Source organism: Aotus nancymaae, unplaced genomic scaffold (genome assembly GCF_030222135.1).
Source record: "Aotus nancymaae isolate 86718 unplaced genomic scaffold, 86718_ANA_hifiasm-v0.15.2.pri h1tg000006l, whole genome shotgun sequence".
In the NCBI taxonomy this organism is placed as follows: domain Eukaryota; kingdom Metazoa; phylum Chordata; class Mammalia; order Primates; family Aotidae; genus Aotus; species Aotus nancymaae.
Genome location: NW_026988417.1, coordinates 99923930 through 99946441, shown reverse-complemented (window position 1 = coordinate 99946441; position 22512 = coordinate 99923930). Strand labels below are relative to the sequence as shown.

At 35.8% G+C, this 22512-nt stretch overlaps 1 protein-coding gene across 1 annotated transcript in view; it reads left to right on the top strand.

Annotated features, from left to right (window-relative positions):
• Window positions 1–22512, top strand: part of TENM3 (teneurin transmembrane protein 3) — a 1556403-nt gene that overhangs the window by 215912 nt on the left and 1317979 nt on the right. Inside the window, exon 2 of the mRNA XM_064369979.1 lies at window positions 5949–6108. The gene's annotated coding sequence lies outside the window, so the exon portion shown is untranslated. The remainder of the gene's footprint in view (window positions 1–5948; window positions 6109–22512) is intronic.

The window sequence follows — 22512 nt, the reverse complement described above, 5'->3', positions numbered from 1 at the left end:
GAGTTCTAACACTTCCAGATTTTATATACTCAAACACAGGTGACAACACGTGTTAGAAGGTAGAATGAGCATACGAAGCATGTGTTTAACAGAGACTCTGTTGATGCTGTATAAGTACTGATTTTAGAGTCATTCTGTCTGCATTCAAGTTCTGGTAACACCACGTACTACATATTTTTGGTCAAGGTACCTGGTTTCTCTAAACCTTAGAGTCCTCATTTAGAGAGTGGGACTGATAATCATACTTGCAGCATGGAGTATTTGAAAGATAAAATGAACATCTGGCCCATGGTAAGTGTCCAGGGGATTTGGGCTATTATTATTATTTCTAAATAAGTGGAAAATACAGTACAGTCTTCTGTGCATTTATAAGAGAGCTAGATAAGTAATTGTAACCAAAAGAATAGGGATGGTGGTACGTGCTTTCTGCCTCCCAATGCCTTTTGGAGGAGGTCAGTCTTTGAATAAAGAGCCGGGCTAGACTTGCACAAGAAGGTGTAACCAATGTGAAAGCAGAAGGAATACCCAGCGGACTGAAGCTAGACAAGAAAAGCTGTGTAAGATTTAGGGAAGCCAATAATAGAACTTTAGTAGTGAGCAGAAAAAGGTGACATGGCAATATGTAGACTATATAAATACGTGTTGGGACTCACATTTCTCTGTCAGATTATCTGCCCTGTCTATCTGAAGTAACTATCTTCCATCAAAATACCTGACATAAAACGGCGGCATAACACCTGAGTAACTCTGTTCTTTTAACCCACTGAGATGAGGTCTGAATATCATCTGTATTTTCTGTCACCTCCTTCACTTACCTGTTGCCAAAACATGTGAGTATCTCTTTTATTTACCTGTAAAACTTGAGTAGGCAGCTCAGGCCAATTTAAATTAAATCTCTCTGTGAATAATTTAATCTCATATCTTTTTCTTAAGGTATACAATTAGCAAAACAATAAACACTATCTGTAAGAAAATGTGATATACGTGCATATAATGTGGACTGCTTAGAGAAAATAGAAAAGGCTTTGTTTTATAAACACCTGTAAGAAAGCTTGCTATAGCGAAGTGTTCCGATCATTGTCTAAAGGAACAGGCAAATACTGCAGCGATATCTGAGAAAGAGGTGACTTTCTTTGGGAGTGGCAGATACTGGCTGTTGCTGGCAATTGAAATGAAAGCCATCTTAATGAGGTTTTATAATCATGAACTATATTTGTTTATACTAAATTAGACCCTACACAGAAACAAACCAAATGATGAAAACAAGTTGATTGATTTCCCTTTTAGATTTTGTAAGCTAGTTAAATATAGGTAGTTGCTGTAATTGCATATTTACTGTTTCACTTTTGCAGCTTTTATGGTGACAAAAATGCAGCCCTCTGTCATGAGTCTAAAATGGTAAACTGTCCTAAACATTGGCGATGCTGTGAGAGATGAGAGTACCCAACAAACACTTCCTACATTGTCACACAGGGCTGATTTAGATTGCTGTAAATTAGTGGTTTGTAGAATAGAAACCAATGTGGTAAAAGTGGGATGTGTGAGACTGCCTAGTGACAGTCACGTTCTGATGTGACACTGTTTTATTAGCATCTCCTAAGATCTAAGGCAGTGTCGCCTTGCTTGTGGATCCACAGTTATCCTTTAACTATGCAAGCTGGCCCAAGAGCAGTGCTTTGAGCAAGACCATGTTTTTGTGTATTATTTGTTCTGAAATATGGATTAGTATTGAGCGTTACAAATAGGACTTGTCAGGAGAGACCCAGAGAGACATTTTGGTAAATCAAAGAAGATCCATTCCTTCACAAAATACAGGCTCATATTCTGTAGTTAATAATTTGTTGCAAGATCTGATAAGTATCCTTCAAATATACAATTGATTTTAAAGGAGAGCCATTGATAGAGATACCTCTCTGCACCTAAACACAACATCCATGATGAAATCTATACATGGGATCTCTACAACTTATTACTAAAAATATTAGGAAACAGAAATATAGAGTAACTCTAAAATAAATTATACTTTGATATTCAATTTGTTCTATCTTTTCAAGCAGAATTAGTTTTGAGAAGTATTTTAGTTCATTTATTATTGGAAAAGACCTTACCAGCTTATTCAAGCAAGAAAATTACCCCAAAAGCTTACAAGATTTATAATGCTTGGGAAAAAGAAAAAAGCAATTCAAAACCTAATGAGACATTTTAGGCCTCATTTACATCTCTAACCTGACCCATTTTCTGCAAAACGTTTTTGTTGGTAATTTACATACTAAAAGCTAGTTATTTATCCATCCCTAACCAAAAAGTTGATGAGATTACTAATACCACAGTGAAGTTAACATTACCCTGAAAGCTAAATACGACCATTTCTAGAAGGTTGACTATTGAGTCATTTATTGAGCTATAATCTCCATTACATACTGGCAGTGCACCCAAACTCTGAGAGAATGGCATGAAAGCCCAAATATCTCATTTCCACAGTCACTCTATGGGCTCCAGGAACACACACGTTGGAAATGAAGCACGTTAAAGTGCTCTGTGTATGTACACACATGCAAGAAAACACATCATATAAAACAAGTTCAGATATCATGTATTTTTGAATACCACAGAGCTTTGCATCTGTTTGGAGGTGATAATTGTATTGATGTAGGCAAACTGTTGTATATAAAAAAACTTTCCAATATTTTGTGAAAAAAAGGCTACAATGAAGAATTGAAGTGTACAGTTGCATAGTGATATATTTCTCACTGTTTTAAGGAATATTTACTTTTTTTCAGGATGAAAATATACATAAATATGTATGTTATTATAAGTGCATCTATCGATATATATTACCAATATATTTACATTTTTACTAAAATTTTTCTGTTTTTTATGTTTACATTTTATATTTTGTGTGATTTTATTTATAATACATGTAATCACAATCTATTGATAATTGTTTAATAACTTGCTCTCAAAAAACACTGAATTTATAGTAACTAATATCCTTCGTAATGTAAGCATCTGTAAAATACAAACCGTTAACAGTCTACAGTTTAGTTGAACATTATTTGGGTGCATAGTGAGAATTATACTCCAAGACTCTCGAGACTGTCTTGGTGGTGAAATTTCCCTGCCTCTTAATATAAACCCCCTCCCTCACTGCCATACATCAAATCCCAACAAAATCCAGAGATTGAGAAGTGTATGGGACATCTCTGGGGCTCCTTGTTTAACCAGACTGTATTGCAGGTCTCTTTGTTAAATTCTAGGCTTTTGGGGCCGTGTACAGCCTGATTTTAGTTTGTTCAGTATCTCCTGCACAGCTTCCTCCCTAGATGAGCCAGGTGTTTCATTCTGATCAGGGCCAGACTGGTATCAAAGAAGGTCCAAAGCTCAACCCATGCTGGCAGCCCTGGAAAGCCCAGAATGTGGACAAATGTGGCTCTATTCGTTTCCTATTCAGTCGTAGTTTACTCAATAATGAGTTTCCGATTGTGTTTGTTTTCAGAAACCCTATTTGCTGTTGTAGTCTTCCTATTAGTCAATGATTTAGAAGGGGATACAGAATTGATTATAAGCAGAGAAAACATTCCTTGGTAAATGTAATTACTAAAAACTCATCTGCAAAGTAAATTGCCGTTCACCAAAACCTATTATGACATGTTACAAATTGTGGTTTTATTCCCCGTTTCGAGGCTGTCAAATACTGTGGGCACTCCAGCCATGGTCTTCAAGGCTGTGGCCACCATCACGGTTATGGCTACTATGGCTTTTGCCGGCTCATGAGGAAAACCACATGAACTATTTTATTTCTCAATTCTTTTGAGTAGTGTAAAAACTTAGGTTGTGTTGGCTCCACACACTGTACACCTACCTCCCAAAGAATATGCTGCAATTGTCTGTTTAGTTTTCCTCTTAGCCATTTGGAATATCTTTGGAGAATGTCTCTTGTGCTGGAATTTACTGACAGTATTCTAAAGGTATTATAGTTTCTGTGAATACTTTTTGCTTCATGCAAAGTTTGCCAAGAACATGCTGGTGAATGACACACTCCATCTCCAGCTTGCTTATTACCTGCTAGCATTGTGTGATACAGTGAAACATTTCATATGTTTTCTGGGTATTCTCTTGTTTAATCTGTGAAGATTATATCATTTTGATGCCACAGTTCTTATACTCTCATATCAAAAACATTTCATGATGAACTTCAATTATTATGTCCTTCTTAATATTTCCCAGAAATTAAACATATTTAAAATTTTCACATCTCCCAATGCCTTTTCAATTATTTATTCTAGAAATGCTGGACGAATAGTTACCATGTAGTAAGTAAATGAAATAACCATGATTCCTGCCCTCATGAAGCATAGAGTCCAGGAGAAGAAACCAAACCAACAAAATAGCCACAGTATAATGGTAAATTGAGTTAAATATAAGGAACCCAATGGGCTATTACAATCTTCAGTCGTGGAAGGAGAGTTAGTATTTAGGTAGTGTGGTTAAGAAGACTAGTTGAGCTGGTGGCACTCAGATCGCGGCTGAAAAGTAAAAAGGAGGCAGTCATGTGAAAATTAATGGGAAGAGCGTTCCAGGCAGAGTATGTGAGTAGAAAGAGCCCAATAGAATACTATGCAGCTATAAAAAAGGGTGAGCTCATGTCCTTTGCAGGGTCATGGATAAAACTGAAAACCCTCATTCTCAGCAAGCTGACACAAGAACATAAAACCAAACACTGCATGTTCTCACTCGTAAGTGGATGTTGAACAATGAGAACACGTGGACACAGGGAGGGGAACAGTTGGGGAGTGGGGTGTTAGGGGAGGGATAACATTAGGAGAAATACTTAATGTAGATGACGGGGTGATTAGTGCAGCAAACCACCATGATACGTGTATATCTGTGTAACAAACCTGCACATTCTGCACATGTACCCCAGAACTTAAATCATAATAATATTTAAAAATTTAAAAAGAGCCCCACCCAGTAGAGTGCAGCATGCTCCAGGAATTGGAAAAGGCCAGTCTTCTAAGTGTGATGGTGGACATGAGGATGGTGTGCACAAGATGAGGTTGGAGAGGTAGACGGGGAGCAGGAATCGTGACTTGTGCCAGAGTGCCCGTCATCAGCACTCCCCTGAATTGAATTTACACAACCAACATGGCCACTATTCTCACTCCTCCCCACATCCTGGATGGAACCTGACCCTCAATAAGCTTATGGCATACAGGAAAACAACAAAGGACAAATGTTTTCTCAAGAGAGGCCAGCTCCCAAGAGAAAAAGGAAGGAAGAGTCTAGCCTCAAATCACCCAGGAGTTTTTCATAAATTCATCAATCTAATGAGTCATTTCTCCCTCCCTGTGCAGAAGAAATGGGGGAGCAGAAGTTGCCTGGATTGTCATACTAATGGAGTAGCCTTAAAATCAGAGGAACGCCAGGAGTGAGGAAGGGACTTCTCACAACAGTTGTGCTTTCTCTCTCACTCTCTGGAAGTAATAATATAATCTGTCCTTTTATAAAGAAAAATCCTTACATATGTGAAATTTTTTGTTTCTCCCAGAATCTATAATGTGTGTTATTACAAAGTGAACGAGCTAGATATGCCCAAATACTTTATCACACTAGACTTGAATGCTGTAACTTGAATATCCTAACAAATTAAATCCAATGCCAGCAAGACGAGGACCAGAGTCTTGACGGATCTGCTACCTAACTATAGCCAACCATCTGTTTTCAGAGTTTTCTCTGTATTTTGAGTGGATATTGTATACCTACACATGTATGGTTATATCAAATCTAGTCACCTTTTTCCTCTTTTCCAGAAAACTACTTTAAAACTCAAATAATTATAAATGTATAAATAGAAGGATTACCAATAAAGTACAATGTATGTGAATTACCCATGTGTAATTGTTAGGGATTTGTTGGTCCCTGTGTAAAAAATGCCCTTCTCTCTCCAGGTAAAGAGCTGCTTCCTCGGAAAAGCACCCTAAGGCTGGGTGGCCGTCATCCTTTGCATTGGCAGAGTGAGCCAGGAGGCCTAGGCACAACCGGCTGAGTTTGCTGACAGCCAGCCTACCCTGGAGTTCAGGAGCGACCTCCTAGGAAGACTGCAGAACGGTAAGTGCCCATGTGAGGCCAGCAGCTTTGACAGCTCTGTCTTTGGGAAGAACTTATTTTCTGATATTCTAGTCATTCCTGTCATTCTTTCAGACACAACTTCTAAAAAACCGTCAAACAACTACCTCTGTCTTTATACTTTTTCTGCACCCTGCCTATAGCCGTAGTACTTCTGTAAATCAGTTACGTCTTGCTATCTCTGTCTTTGTGCATGTAAGTGTGCAATGCTCCAAATGCGAGCTCACAAGCAGAGAGAGAGGGAAGGTGATTTTGTCTGTCTTCAACCTTACCATCGTATTTCTTTCAACATCAGTTAAAAATAGCTGTTATCAAGTGTCCAGCTGCCAGGAGTCTTTGAAATCCAGTAATTTTTAATGGGAATTTTATACAGAAGAGTACAAAATGTAAAATAGCTTTGGTTCATAAAACAGGAAAGATAAATGTCACCAGGAAAAAATCTATAACAAGTGTGTAGTGAACTATGTGAAGGAAAATCTGTTGTATGCTAGTGAGATTGTTAAATGGAAATCAAGGATATTTGCTATGTTGATGAGCAAATTCTGTTCATCTGCATAAAAGCAGCTTATTTCGGAAGGTATGATATGTAGATCTAATTTTTGTTATTATACTAATGTTGGTCATGGTGTTATGAATATGTTACCAAGTTTTATTAAGCTACAGTCTCCCCTTTTTTACTGTGGTCATTCAAAATGTTTTGATTTAAAATTTTAAGTTTTTGTAAACATAATTATAATTTTATTAGCCACTTTATAAACAAGAATTATAAAAAGGAGAAGAGCATAAAACTTTACTATTTGCTGCACCATATACCCTCTGAGTGTTCAACTATTTTAAGGTCTCTGACTAAATACCAGCATATGATACTGGCGAAGATTGAAAGCAGAAATTCTATAGAATGTTTAAATGTCACAGGTGTTATTGGAATGGAAATGAACTTTTTTATATGTTTTATAGGTATTACATATAGCTAGAATTTTACACCATATTTTTACACTTTATTTTTTGACTTTATCACCTATCACCTTTTCCAATTTACTAAAAACTAAAAATATCCTCATGAAATTAAAAGCATGAATGGTTTGGCAAATTAAAACGGTGCAGTATTTCTGCTTTTGTGAAGGCATATGATATACATCATTTTTCAATATTGCTGGTGGTTGAGCTGACCTAACTATACACTATGATCCTGAGATGTGGCTCCTGTCTGTCAACTTGGAATAGATTTTATTCCGAGTTACTACTTGGGCAATCTAATTATTTCAAAAAAGAAGGGGGAGTCATAAGAGTATGAGTCATAAGAGTATTATAGAAAATTGTGTTTTAACAAAAGTGGAGTTGAAAGTTAGAAAGAAGCATATAATTAGGACCAGGCACAGTGGCTCATACCTGTCATCCCAGGACTTTGGGAGGCTGAAGTGGGTGGATCTCCTGAGATCAGGAGTTCAAGACCAGCCTCACAAACATGTTGAAAACCTATCTCTACTAAAACAACAACAAAAAAAATAGCCTTGTATGGTGATGGACACCTGAAATCCCAGCTACTTGGGAGGTTGAGGCAAGAGAATCACTTGAATCCAGGAAGCGGATGTTGCAGTGAGCCAAGATCACACCACTACACTCCAGCCTGGGAGAGACAGAGCAAAACTTTATCTCAAAAAAAGAAAAAAAAAAGAAAGAAGAAACATATAAAAATCAGTCTTCACATTCTTTCATTGACAACATTCATTAAGTTCTGCAGAATTTAAATAGAATTAAGAAACAATTTCCTTTCAGAGCAAAATAATATGGTACAGTTTTAGTTAAATGCTTATGTCATTCTGCATATTTTTAAGTAAATTATCATTAAAATACTATTTAGTCTGTGGGAGAAATGGTATATTTAAATGCTATCTTCATTTCCTTAGAAAATATTACATATTAAAGAATAACATCCCTTAGCAAGAAAAAACTTAAGCCTTTGAAAGTTATGAATGTCCAAATTAAGTTCAGGCGTATACCTATGTTTTGTCTGATGATGTCTCCATAGCAGCATTTATAATCAAATGTGTCATTTTGGTAAATAACTATAATTAAAAATACAAGAGATTCTATTATTTGTACAACATTTTTGGAGTAACATCTGAGTATTTGCTCCATATGACTGAGGTAGGTAATAAAGTCAATGTTACATGCCTGAGTAATATTCATTGCAAACAGTTTTGGTGTAGTTTTGCAGAAATAAAACATCTAAATGGCTGGGCATGGTGGCTCACGCCTGTAATCCAAGTACTTCGGGAGGCCAAGGCGGGCAGATAACAGATCAGCAGATAACAGATCAGCCTGACAACATGGTAAAACCCCGCCTCTACTAAAAATACAAAAATTAGCCAGGCATAGTGATGGGTGCCTATAATCCCAACTACTCAGGAGGCTGAGGCAGGAGAATCACTTGAACCCAGAAGGCAGAGGTGGCAGTGAGCCAAGATCACACCACTGCACTCCAGCATGGGTGACAGAGCAAGACTCAGTCTCAAAAAAAAAAGCAACTTGTGAAGGAAGACAACCGTTTTCTTTCTAGGGATAGAAGGATTTTTACATGAAAAGAGCATCTACTCATTTTCCCCCTAACAATATTATTGTCTTCTGGATCAAGGTAATTTGCTATGATAAAAGAAGAAGTGTGTGGCTGTTCAGTATCATTTTGCTTATTTGAGTGTTTGCGCATCTGATTCAGGAGGTGACCTGACTTGTTCAGATGACACCAGTTTCTCATACTCTTATGTCGTCATTTACATTTCATTTCATGTTTTGACAGCATTCCTCAGTGGAAGGCATAGAAAACATCAGACTGCATCTCTTGAATCTTCATTCTTAAACCTAGATGCATGATTCTGGAACTAATGGTTTCATAACATGTAGTGTTACTGAGGCGAATGGAAATCTCACTTTGAATATGCCGCTGTAATAATTTTCAGTTGTAAGCTATAATTGATTTAAATGATGGCAACAAAAGAAACACTTAAGAAAAGTAATTTTAGTTCTCAGTTAAAGAAGTTTAATGTAAGCAGCATTCGTTCAGGTTATACATATTTGTGTGCCAGGAATCATGTTTCCAGGTGTTGGGGGTCATGGAGCTTATACCTACACTATGCTGTCATCACAATTTGTTCTGACTGATGAAAAAACTAAAGTCCAACATTTTACCTGAGTTTACATGTAACAGGCAAAGCAACCATCATTATAGAGGGTAAGGGTGAGGGTTGCATAAAGGGTGTGATACTGAGCTTGAATTAGCAATGTAAGGAGGAGTGTGTATTTTAGGCAGTGAAAAGAACATGGACAAAGTTCCTGAGCTGAGGAACTGCCTGGCATGCTCATGGAACTGAAAGGAACCCAGGTGTGTAGAGCACAGACTGCAAACAGAGAAAAAAACAGGAAGAGATCAAACTGGTGCAATTAGTGAAGGGCAGGTCACACAGGGCCTTGCAGACACCATTAAAGAAATTTGATCTTTCCTCCAAGTGCAGTGAGAAACCATTAGGGTACTCCAGGTAGGAGAGTGATGAGGTCAGATTTCTGTTAAAAATCATCATGCTGGTTGATGTGTGGAAGTCAGAACAGATGTAGAAAAGAAAGGATATGGAAAGACCAATTTGGAAGATTTTATACCAGTTGAGGAAGAAGAAAAGAGTGAAGGTGTAGGGGTCTGAGGAGGAACTGGAGACAAGCCCATGGATTCCAGATGGATCAGACAGAGAATGGACTGGGTAGGTTAAAGATGAGGACGAAAAAGGCCAACAATGACTCTCATGTTTTTGGATGGAGGAATGTTAATGTTCCCATGGTGATGTTCCTTGTTTTTATGTTTAGTTTGAAGTAGCTGCAAATTACCTAAGATGCATATATCCTGACAAAAGTTCTGTTTGCAGTTTTGGAACTCAGAAATCTGGGCCAAAGATCTAAATGTACAGACATTGGCTTTTAGATGGCAATTGAAGCCAGAATAGTGAATGAGATTGCTCAAGGAGAGAACATAGGGAGGTTTTTTGTTTTTTGTTAAAGATCCTGAACAGAAAGCAACCTGAGGGACTCGGAGCTTTGGTGGCTGGGTAGAGAAGGAGCACCTGGCAGAGGAGACAGAGAAGAAATAGCCAGAGAAGTGGGAGGAAAATCTGGAGAGTGGGCAACAAGTAAGCCTAGGAAAGAAGAGAGCATTTCAACATGTGCTAAAAGCATGGTGAGGTGAAGATTATGAAGTATCCCTTGAATTAAAAAACAGTAACATCATTGGTAGCCATTGCAACAGAGTTTTGATAGAGGAGAGGGCAAAATCCATATTGATGATGGCTGTTCTATGGATGATCAAAGAAATGGGATTGACAGTCGCATACATCTTTTTCCAAAGTTGGCTGTGAAATTGAAGAGATAAATAGGAATGTATAGGGAAAACTGTGAAGTAAATAGCAATTTTTAAAAATGTGATATGGTTTGGCTGGGTCCCTACCCAAATCTCATCTTGAATTGTAGTTCCCATAATTCCCATGCATTAAGAAAGGGAACCAGTGGGAGGTAACTGACTCATGGGAGAGGTTGCCCCCATGCTGCTGTTCTCGTGATAGTGACTGAGTTCTCAGGAGATCTGATGGTTTTGTAAAGGGCTTTTCTCTCTTTCACTCGGCACTTCCTGCTGCCGTCATATCAAGGACATATTTGCTTCCCCTTCCACCATGATTGTAAGTTTCCTGAGGCCTCTGCAGCCATGCAGAACTGTGCATCAATTAGGCCTTTTTCCTCTATAAATTACCCAGTCTCTGTTGTGTCTTTATTAGCAGCATAAGAACAAACTAATACAAAATGATAGTTTAAAACTCCTGAGAAAATGCTGAGATGAGATCCAGCAATTTTGTGCAGAGCATAGTCCTAAAAAAAAAAGTTCTATGATTTTCATTGTAACTGAAAAGAAAGAGAAAAGCATGGATGCTAACAAAAGACTTCGTTGGTTTGGTGGCAGTTGCAGGATATCGAAGTGTTTGTATGAAGGAAGAAGTCTTGAGAGCAATGGGGAAATACAAAGTCATAGGCTTGAGCTAAGTAAATAATGTTTGAAATAATCCTGGCATTGAGTGAAAAAGAGAAATTAGAGAAATATACAGTAGGGTTGCCCAGCATTACAGAGAGGTTATTAAGATTGATGACTCTAGGTATTGAGAGGGCTGAATGATTTTCTCCAGAAGCTCTAGAGCAGGAAAACTCAGACCATTGTATTAATTCACAATAGAATTTTCCAAATAGCTGTGCAAGAAACAAAGGTACATGAGACAAAGATGATGACAAGAGAGGGACTGACAAATGAGGCCATGGATACTAAGATAGGAAACAAAGCAAAGACAGGAAGTCACTGGTGTAAAGGTCCCAGTGGAATCAAATAATAGGTTTAGTGAGAATAACTGGGCAAACAAGCTAGGTGGAGGGAAGCTAGGTGGAGGGAGAGACACTTGATCGTCTGAATTCTATATTTCAATGTGGAGCTTTAGGTGTGGACATCCTGTTTTGTGACATTGAGAGAGGGTAGCTGAGGTGGAGTGGAGGAAAAGGTCACTAAAAATGTGGATATGAAGACATGGTGAGGCCAGATGATGCCATCCGATGACAGAACTGATTGGGATGGAGAGAGCCAGTTGCCAAACTCTTAACGAAGAGTCATGTAGTAGTTGGTAGCAAAAACACAAGGTCAAGGGAGACATAACTAGTGCACAAGACTCAAAGTGTAGTTCCCCCTGCCCGCCCAAAGAGGATGAAGAGATGATATACTGGACCGAATGTGGACCAGCATGCAAAGCAGGAGTGTTCATAAATAGTGCTGTCCTGTCCTGCATGGTTTGAGAGGGAGCAGCAAAGTCTTCAGTCCAATAACCTCCATTAGTCCTGCAGGGATGCCTGAATTTTTTATGACAGTCAAGTCTTCAGGAACTCCCCTTGGCCAGCACAACAATGCTCAGTCTTAGTAGAAATGCACAGGAGACTCTTTGGCACAGTGATCAGAAGATCCTGGGTTTAAAATGTGGTTCTACCACTGTGGTATATTCCAGCTAACAATCATGGACATGCTCATTAACATTCTGCACCTTCTGACCCCTCATCTGTAAAATAGGAATAAAAATAAGAAGTTCTAATGTCTGGTTGTAAAGATTAATAGAAGTAATGTCTGTAAAACCAGGCTGACATTACCTGTTGCTTATTAAGTATTTAATAAGTAGGCTCTAATGGCATAATTATTATTATTAATGTCATGGAGTTCATATACTAATATTTTAAGCTCAAATAACATTACAAGGCTTCCTGAAGCAAAGCACACTATTTCCTGCCCCCTAACATTATACATTCTGAAATACCCCTCAAGGTGCTCCTTACTCTACATCTGACTGGCACATTATCTTAAACTGGCTCCTATACAGTCATGCACCACTTAACAAAGTTTCAGTCAACAGTGGACTGCATATGCAACAGTAGTTTTCTAATGTTATAATGGAACTGAAAATTTCCTATTGCCTAGTGGTACTGTAGCCATCATAACATCATAGTGCAATTACTTTAAGTTTTAAATAAATCTAGGGTAGCCTAAGTGTACAAAGTTAATAAAGTCTACAGTAGTGTGTAGTCATGTCCTAAGCCTTCATGTTTATTCACCACTCACTGACACCCAGAGCAACTTCCAGTACTATAAGTCCATGCATGGTAAGTGCCCTACACAGATGTATGGTTTTTATCTTTTATATCATTTTTGTTTCTGGTGTACCTTTTCTATGTTACATACACAAATCCTTACTGTTGTGTTACAATTGCCTACAGTGTTCAATGGAGTAACCTGCTGTACAGGTTTGCAATAGGCTGTGCCTTACTGCCCAGGTATGTAGTCGGCTCTACCTACTACTGTTATGGTTAGATACATGATATGGTTTTATTAAAGATTTGTTTACGTATGCTGTATGAAGCTGGCACATCAACAAAATCACCTAAGGACACGTTTCTCAACGTGACTGTATGCCAGCCCCCAAATTATTCTCTGCTCAACCTCCAGATGTGGAGCAAGTAACCTTATTTAATAAAAATTTTATCCCCCTCGCCTGAAACAGAACCTGGATCAGAGTAGTGCTAAACAATATTTCAGTTTGAAATGGTACAAAAAGAGAACTTGTAATAGGTTACTAGAAGACATGTGATTGGTTCTTTTCTTCTGAAAGCACTAGGCATAGCAAACCAATGCAAGAGAGAGGTAACCTGCTAATCTAGGTAGAGTGAGGAGAGTGAAGTCCCCTTTCTTCATCCACTTTAAGTGCTGTCTTTTTTTTACAGTGGACTAGAAGGATAGATAATGATATTGCAACAATGAGTCTTCAAAAGAACATTTCTAAGTTCTTACATCCCCATATGATGCCACCAAGCAGAGGTATTAACAGCAAAATATCAAATACAGTAAGAAGATGTTTGAAGAACATCTGACAAAGGTTTATAAAACATGAAGTCCTCTAGAAACATATTTAAAAGACTTAGTATTTCAAAGTTTAATATTGGATTAGTATTCAAGGGAATCACTTTTTAAGATGTTGAGTCCAATAGGAACCAATCTTGTGAGCAAAACTTTAGATTATCTGGTTGCTTGTGTATAGTATAAGTAATATTGGCGCTAATTTGATGGAACAAAGCATTATCAGCGGTTGGGGGTTTAGAGAGATGTCTAAGTATTTATTCTTTAGCACATATTTATGTCATTTAAAAAATCTCAACAGAGAAAAGAAGCTCAAGATTCTGAAAGTATTGGGTTAAAACTTTTTCTATATTAATGGCTGGTTGTCCTAACAAGAGAATCAAGTGAGATTATAGAATGGGGGCATTCCCAACAATAGAAATCAGCTATATTAATACCTTTGATAGCTAAATCATTGTTACCATACTATGATGGGAAGGGCAAAGGCAGCCAGCTTTCACAAAGCATGTCTCTTTACCAAAGAATCTTCTGGACACTAAGTGGCATATCTCATTAAATCATCATTCATTAATTATTGTTCCTAACTTTCACACTGTAAAAATATGATACTGAGAAAGGCTTAATTGGTACAAAAATTTAAAAAATTATATATATGTATATATATAGTATATGTGTTTATGTGTGTATATGTATATATATGCATACACGTGTGTTTATGTATATGTGTGTATATATATACATATACATATATAAACTTCCTACACACACACACACACACACACACACACACACACACACATATATATATATGAAGCTCTTAAGTGACAGAGTTGAGGTCTCAATTCTGTCAGATGCCAAAGTCAGTATTGTGATCCCTGATGTGTGAAACCTCAGTTTATCCTTGGATTTTCTAGAGAGCCCTGGACCACTAACCTATTCCTTGCAAGTTCTTAACCGATTTGTTCTGATGTTGACATAACACAGATAAGGCAGTTAAGAGTTTAAAACCAAGGAAGGAACACATGATTTATGAGGATAGAAAATTCAGCAGAACTACTAAAACAACTTTTGTCAAAATTTGTCATTTTCCTTTGATAGTTTTTAGGTTGATAAAGCAAGAGGCAGGACTTTAAGTTAGTATCTCTATACCAACTCTTCTATCATCATAAACCTGTGAGCAAGATGAATAAATGGAAGGTAATTGATAGTAGAAATGGGCAGTACTGGTGCTGTGATTATCTATTCAATAATTGTATTGATGAATTAAGATTCGATGTACTATTGTGTAAATTATAGATTTTTTAGAGGAGGATTTAAAAAATGTATAAAACATTAAAATTTTTCTGTTTATAATATTTTAGAAAATATTTTGGATGAATAATGTATTTGAAATCCTTACACTTAAAAAAATCATGACTACATTTATAATTGCAAGTCTACATTCTCTGACTTCTCTGAATAAATACAAAATTTAATTAAGAACTATCCATATAATGGTAGACATTTGGGAAAGAAAATTACCCTATATAGCTCACCTCTTCACTGGGGTAATTTATTTGTGGATTGATCACTCAATAGATAAGTTATTCCACATCTAAGAGACAGCATCAATCAGAAATAGTCTTCCTCTAGAGGAAGCCTCTGAAAGTATTGGAGTTCCTGGGTAACTTAATTGGTCATGAAACAAAAAACTGCAAGAGAAAGTAAGTTAAACATCACAGGGAGAGTTTATTCTACATTAGTACTTTATATTAGAAAAATCTGATTTTAAAATAGTGAAAGTGGTATTTCAAAATGATTTCAATTTATTTCTAATTTCTTAATGTTTAATAGCATATAAAAAGGTAGATATCAAATGGACTCTATGGATGCTTAAACTTGGCAGTATAACAACTCCTTCAGTAAGCAGCTTATTACGAAAGATGCAAGTCAAAAAAAAAAAAAAAGGCAATGCAAACAGAGACATCAATATGTTTCCCTCAAGTTTAAAATTAGTATTTATTTTGGAAGTTTCAGTTAACTTCATTATTCTGACTCCTTCTTGGTAGTCAATTTTTTTGTTTAGGGCTCTCTCAATTACACCCTGTCACTTGAGGGAAAGTTCAAGAGAATAGTGCATTATTGATATTACAGAAACAGTTGTTACTGATCAATATGTTTTGAACCACATACAGGGTATATCTTTAAGGACATAATTCATCAAAAGCAGGCTTACTGGAGCTCCTCATACTATTTTCATTGATTTTTTCCTCTCTAGGAAGACATGGTAGATAGTCTATATGTGACACAAGAGTTATATTCAAAATAAAGAAGTCAGATAGTCAGTTAAAAAGAAAAAAATCAAGTATAAGTATTCTAAAAGAGGAATACAATTGAATTAAATTGTTATTCTCATAGAATCAAATGATTTATAATTATTAAAAAGATTTCACATAAAGAATACCAGATTCTAGGTGTGAATTTCATTTGTGACTTACTATGTGAAATAGAGGTAGAAAATTACTTTTATTAGTTTTCCTACTACCACTACATAGCTTATTTTTAAATTTAAAATTAAGTATACATATACATTGACAAGTATGTGTTTTACATATTTGTCTGTTAAAGCAAATTTTAAAAGAACTAGTGGAGTTCATATTGTAAAAATGTCCTAAAGTAATTCCTATTGTACCACAAATAATTGGTTTATAAAGGGAATAATAACCTTCTAATCTTGCAAATCTGTACCCTCATATACAACGTTAGCTTAAAAATCAAGATAATATATTCTTTTCAATATTCACCAAGAATCTGAAATGAGGGTTAAAGGAAAGTAGCATATCTTAAATTATTTTACAAGATAGAATATTACCGCTCCTCAGAAATAGGAAGAACAAAACTGATCTTTAAGTGAGGTTTGTTGCTTTTAGAACAGTGAATTAGTGCAGATATTTTAGGTCACAATTTGCATTTGAACCCCAATATCTGCCCCAGTAGTCCATTATTCTAACTTTCGAATTAAAGGTGCGACCCAACCCATCACTGTTATAAACTGCTTGAATGAAATGTCCTCCTAGATAAAGAAATGCTTTTTGAAAAAACAAGAGAGGCATGCATTGCAGCTACCTGTGACAACTTACTCAAATAGCCATGGAATGCAAGAACAGTTTACTTTGTATATTCTCTGTCTCCTGGTTCAACCTTAATTTGAGAACTTATGACCACGTGGCCTCCCCACTGTTTCCTCAAAACTTCTTATTAATCCAATCCATCTGATGCATTGCTCCAGTATATAATATAATCTTCCATAAAGATTTTCTTCCTTGCGTGGATTGGTAGTACATTCCTTTGTATTACTGAGCAGTAGTTCATCAAATCCATATATTTGATATATTTATTCATGCACCAATGAATGGACTTTTAAGTTGTAATCCATTCCTTTGCTATTTTGAATAAAGATGCTATGAATATTTGAGTACAATTGTTTGTGCGGACATATATTTTCATCTCCATTGAGTAAATACCTAGAAAGTGTTATTTCTTTGTCTTGTGGGAAGTATATATTTACCTTTAAGAAACTGCCAAATTAATTTCCAAAGTTGCCTTAACACTTGGTATTTGCATGAGCCATATATGAGATTGTTATTTGTGTCACATTTTCACGAAAACTTAGTATTGTCAGTCTTTTCGGTATCAGACACTCTAGGGGTTGTATAGTGGTATCTGATTATGGTTTTAATTTGCATATCCCTAATGATTAAATACATTGAATATGTTATTATGTGTTTATTAGTTATGGAATATCTTCTTTTGTAAACTGTTCAACTCCTTTGCCCATTTAAAAATATATAAACATTTAGTATGGAGTTGTTTCTATATGTTCTGCAAGTAATTTTGCCAGAGAACGACTTGCCTTTTCACATTTTGAAAAGCATCTTTTGAAGAGCACAAGTTCTAAAATTGATTATGTAGACTTCATCATTATTTTATGATTTGAGTCTTTGGTGACTTACATAAGAAGTCTTTCTCTGTTCCAAGAAAACCTTCCCCTATATTGTCTTCTAGAAGTTACATAATTTTGGTTTTTATATTTAGATTTTTGATTTATTTCAGGTTACTTTTGGTATATGGTATGAGATAACAGTCTTTTTTTTACATATGGATACCCAATATTTCCTGCATTATATGTGGAAAAGCACATACTTTCCTCATTGAATTACCTGGGATCGGAAATTGGCCACATAAGTTGGGTCCTATTCATAGACTCTATTCCATTCCATGGATATTTGTATCTGTCTTTATGCCAGCATCGCTTTCACATAGTTTTATAGTAAATCTGGAAGTTAGATATTATAGATACTCCCACATTGCTGTTTTTGAAAATTACTTTGGCTATTTTAGCTCCCTTGCATTGTTATGTAAGTTTTAGAATCTCCTTTTTAACCTTAAAAATCTGTTGGAATTTTTATTGGAATATCATTAAAATATGAATCAATCTGGGAAAATTGATACATCAAAGATACTGAGTCTCCTTATCATGGCATCTCTCTTCACTTATTTGCACTTCACTTACCTCTTTTCACTCTTTTCCATTCAACAATGTTTTGTAGTTTTTGGTATAAATATCTTGTATGTATTTTAGTCAGTTTATCCTTACATATTTCATGACATTTGATGCTACTTGAAATGGCATGGTAGTACAAATTCCACTATTAAATTGTTTGTTGCGAATACATAGAAATACAATTGACATTTGCAAATTAGCACGGTATTCTGCAACATTACAAAATTCACTTATTGATTCTGTGAACTATTTTGTAGGTTTCATGGGATAATTTAATAGATAATTTTGCATCTCGTGAATAAAGACAGTTTTAATTCTTATTTCCAAATTCCTAGAGTAAAAATATGAGTAGATATGGAGAAAATAGATGACCCGTCTTATTACTGATCTTAGGGAGGAAGCATTCAGTCTTTCACCATTAATAGGATTTTATCTGTAGATTTACTGTAGCCAGCATATAGTGGAGTGTTGTACTTTTGTATTACCTGATGATCCATACCTTTTAATTGGTGCTTATTTACCTGTAGATATTTTTATTTATATATTATAGGTCATACAAATATATTTATATTTAATGTCATTATTGATGCAACTGGTTGAAAATCTCCTAATTTGCTATATTTTTCCATTTGCCCAGATATATTTTCTTTTTTTCTTCTTTTTTACCTTTTTCCCTGCCTTAATTTGAATTAAATCAGTATTTTCAGTATCTCATTTTATCTGTATTAATGCCTTATTGGCTATAGTTTTTTTTATTTTTTCATGGTTGCTCACAGCTTACAATACACACAGTAAAATTACCACAGACTACTTTCAGTAACATCCCACCACTTCACCTCTCAGGTAAGAAACTTGCAACAGTATACGTTCATTTCCTCCCTTCTTTCTTTGCAGGAGTGTTGCCACACACTTTACTTTCACATATGGTATAAACTCCATAATGCATCATTACTAGGTTTTATTTTAAAGAGTCAGTTATCTTTTAAAGATATTAAAATTTTATTTTCTATTTTTTACATAGCGTATCTGTGGTCCTTTATGTCCATCCAAATTTCTGACATTTATGATTTCCCTTTTGCTTGATAAGCATCCTTTAATATTTTTGTAATGCCGATAATGAATTCTCTCAGATTTCCCTTATCTGAAGAGAAAAGGCTTCATTGTATCAGACTATTCAAAAAAAATTTTCACTAGAAATATAAAATTCTAGGTTGACTTGCTTTCTGTTTATCATTTTTCTCCAGGATAGAAAGATCTTGCTTGTCAACCAGCTTTCATACCTGCTGTCACAATGTCTATTGTAACTCTTATCTTTCTTCTGCTACACCTGTGTGTTTTTTTCTTTGTCTGCTTTTAAAGCTTTTCCCTTTATTGTTGTTATTTAGGAATTTAATTATTTTGTGCCTTGGTGTGGTTGTATTTGTTTATTGCATTTAAAATTGATTGGGTTACTTTGGTTTGAGGGATTATAATTTTCTTCAAATTCGGAAAAAAATTTTAGCCGTAATTTATTCAAACGTTTTCTATTCGGCTACCGCTTACTGGAACTCTATTACACCTATGTTAAATAGCTTGCTCTACATGTCATTGATGCTCTGCTGATTTTTCCTGAATCTTTTCTCTCTGCACTTCATTTTGGATTATTTCTATTGCTACAATTTCAAAATCAATGATATTTTTCTATTACAATGTACTATCTGCTATTTAATCTTACCAGTTTGTTTTTCATTTCAAATATTGTATTTTTCATCTTTAGACCTTCCATTGGATTTCTTTTCTCTATCGTTCATATTTATCCTCATTATGTTTGTGTTTTCCTCAACATTCTTGAGTGTCTGGACTATGTTTGTAATAGTTGTTTCAGTGTTCTCTCCAGATAATTCCATCTTTTCTCATGTCTAAATCTGTTGATTCAAAGGCTTGATTATTCTTCTGGATGTAAGTCGTATTTTCCTGCTTCTTGGTGTGCCTCGTAATTTTGAATTGGATACCAGACATTATGAATTTTACATTTTTGGATTCTAGATTCTGTTGTACATATTCCTTTCCAACAAAAGTATTGGGCCCTGTCCTGGAAATCCTTAAGTTACTTGGAATTGATTTGATCCTTTCTAGATTTGCTTTTATGCTGTGATAGGGAAGGTCCAAAGCAACTTGAGCCAGGACTAATTTAATCTCAATACTAAAATGATATCCCATTTGAGAAATATACAAAATTCTTTACACGCCATGATGTCTTTCCTTTTAGATGAGGAGAACATAAGCTCCTCGGAGCCCTGCGTAATATCTGGGAATTTCCAGTAGTAGTTCTTTGGGTAGTTTCCTCTTATTCATGTATAAATTAAAGACTCCAGGGGATGGGACCCATTTGCTGACCTCCAGACTCCTTTCCAGTTCCCTGCCCTGCATGTCATGGCTGCCTTGGACTCCCTGAACTAAGTTCTCTGTCTCCTCTACCAGCAAGATGGTGAGGCTCTTTTGAGGTTTCACTTCCTGTGCTGTGGCTTGAAAACTGCCTCCAGGCAGTAACTTGGGACAATCTTAGGACTCACTTCTTTATTTCTTAAGGATCAGAATCCTATGCTTGCTGTCATCCAATGTCTGAAAACTGTCGTTTCAAATATTTTGTCTGGTTTTCAAATTTTTTAAAGGCAGGATGGTATATTTGGTCCATGTTATTAAATTGTTCCCAGAAGCAGAATTTTTTTTGTTTGTTCCTTTCAGCTTTTTTCCTTCTGAAACATACCTCATGTGTCATTCCCACTGGGAAACTCCTACTGACCACATTTTTCCAGCTGAGTCAGGTTCCCACTCCGTGTGTTTCTGTTTGTAGGGATTGTAGTTTTGACACTGATTTTACATTGCATGCTGAGCCTTGGTATACTTTTCTGTATCACTGTATAATGTGCTCCTTAAGGGCAGGAACTGGCATGTATTTATCTTATTCATCCCTGTGGCCTCAGTACTAGAGTATCACCTGTATTGGATTGAATAGATCAAATGTTACTCCACAACAAACAAACAGCTTGAATTATTCTATCTTGTCTATGTAGTAAGCACACATATCTCATCTTAGTATTCAAGACCATTGGTAACATGGCTTAATTCATTATCATAGTCTGACCTCTCTCACAAGAGCCTTATGGCCCAGCAAAATGTAAGCCCACAATTTATAAAAAACAGCATCGCCCTCCTGCCCCTGACCCTTTTTTAAATGTAATTTATTCCACCTGTAATGTCCTTTTCCACCAATCCTATCTATCAAAATTGTTTTCTTTAACATGCATGTCAAATACCACATCTTCCCTTATGCTTATGCTGGTTGACCAGCATTTTTAAAACCCTCCCAATTTATTTACCCTGGTCATGTGTCCTATTTTATCTTTTCTGTTGTATACATTCTCTCTATTTTATCATAGTCTATGCATTTCCCATTCTGTGAATATTTCCTATTCCATCATATTATTCCACGACTGTGTTAGGCTTACCTATAGCCCAACCCAATTCACCTATCTTCATTCAACTGAATTTTTCTCTCTTTAAGGTAAAAATTATGTGTTTCTTTTATTTAGGAGCTATATTTAAAATAGTAGGCATTCAATAAGTATTTGTTTAATAAAACATGGATGTCAATATTAGAAGATTTTTGGTGTTGTGATTGTTAGTAACAAATTTCTTAGTATACTATCTTTATTGAGATATGGTTCATAACCCACAACATTCACCTTTTTCTGAAGTGGACAGTTCAGTAGTGTTTAGCATTTCCACAGGGCTGTGCAATCATCATCTTTACCTAATTTTAAAACATTTGTATCACCCTCTCATAAAAAGCCTGTAGTCATTAGCAGTCACCTTTCATTTTCCCCTCCTCCAGTCTCTGGCACCTATGAGTCTACTTTCAATGTCTGTCGATTTGCCTACTCTGTGTAGTTTATATAAATAAAATCATACAAGATGTGGTCTTCTTTGACTGGCCTTCTGACTTAGCACAACGATTCCAAGGTTCATCTGTACTGTAGTATGTAGCAGTACTTTTTATTCCTTTTTTGGCAAACAATACTCCACTCAATGAAGATACTACACTTTGTTTATCCATTTATAAACTGGTGGACAGTGAGTTATTTCTACTTTTGGATTACTATGAATAATGCTACTATGAACATTTGTATAAAAATTTTTGTGTGGACACAGGTTTTCATTTATCTTAGATATATGGCCAGAAGCAGAACTACTGGCCCACATAGCAAATCATTGCTTACCATTCTGAAAATATGTCAAACTCTACTCCAAAGTACCTGTGATATTTTATAATACACTAGCAATATACAGGGGTTCCGATGTCTTCATATTCCCAATAACAATTTTCATTGTCTGT